Genomic DNA, 385 nt, shown 5'->3' with positions numbered 1-385 from the left:
GAATACCGCAAAGTACCCTCACTACCGCAATCCCTATCTACGCCATTAGAAAGATAAACTTCTCAGTAGAACATAAAAAGGAGAAGCTAAAAGAAAGATGGGAGGGGGAGAGGGACGAGAAAACTGTACAAACACTCCCAACTCGCCACCTAACTTTTCTTCAGACTATTTTAATTACCCAAACTTTCCCGGAACTTGTTGGATTAAAGTGGTTAGATACGTTTCCACATTTTATCTTGCTCACTGCAATCACCACCGCACCATCATTACATATCACTCAGAAAGAGTAAAAAAAAATCACTTCAAAACCGAGTCATATCAGTATCCCATCGAACAACTGCTGCCACCAATTTCCTATGCATCGGCGGTGCTGCCACCTTCACAA

The 385-nt window shown here is 42.1% G+C and overlaps 1 protein-coding gene across 1 annotated transcript in view; it reads right to left on the bottom strand.

The window, feature by feature from the left end:
• Nucleotides 1-385, bottom strand: part of LOC119586104 (synapse-associated protein 1-like) — a gene marked incomplete at its 5' end in the record, with an annotated part of 123,898 nt that overhangs the window by 112,840 nt on the left and 10,673 nt on the right.

This window comes from Penaeus monodon, chromosome 21 (assembly GCF_015228065.2).
Source record: "Penaeus monodon isolate SGIC_2016 chromosome 21, NSTDA_Pmon_1, whole genome shotgun sequence".
Classification (NCBI taxonomy): Eukaryota; Metazoa; Arthropoda; class Malacostraca; order Decapoda; family Penaeidae; genus Penaeus; species Penaeus monodon.
Note: the sequence above shows the minus strand (reverse complement) of the source record. Positions and strands in the feature narration are given on the sequence as shown.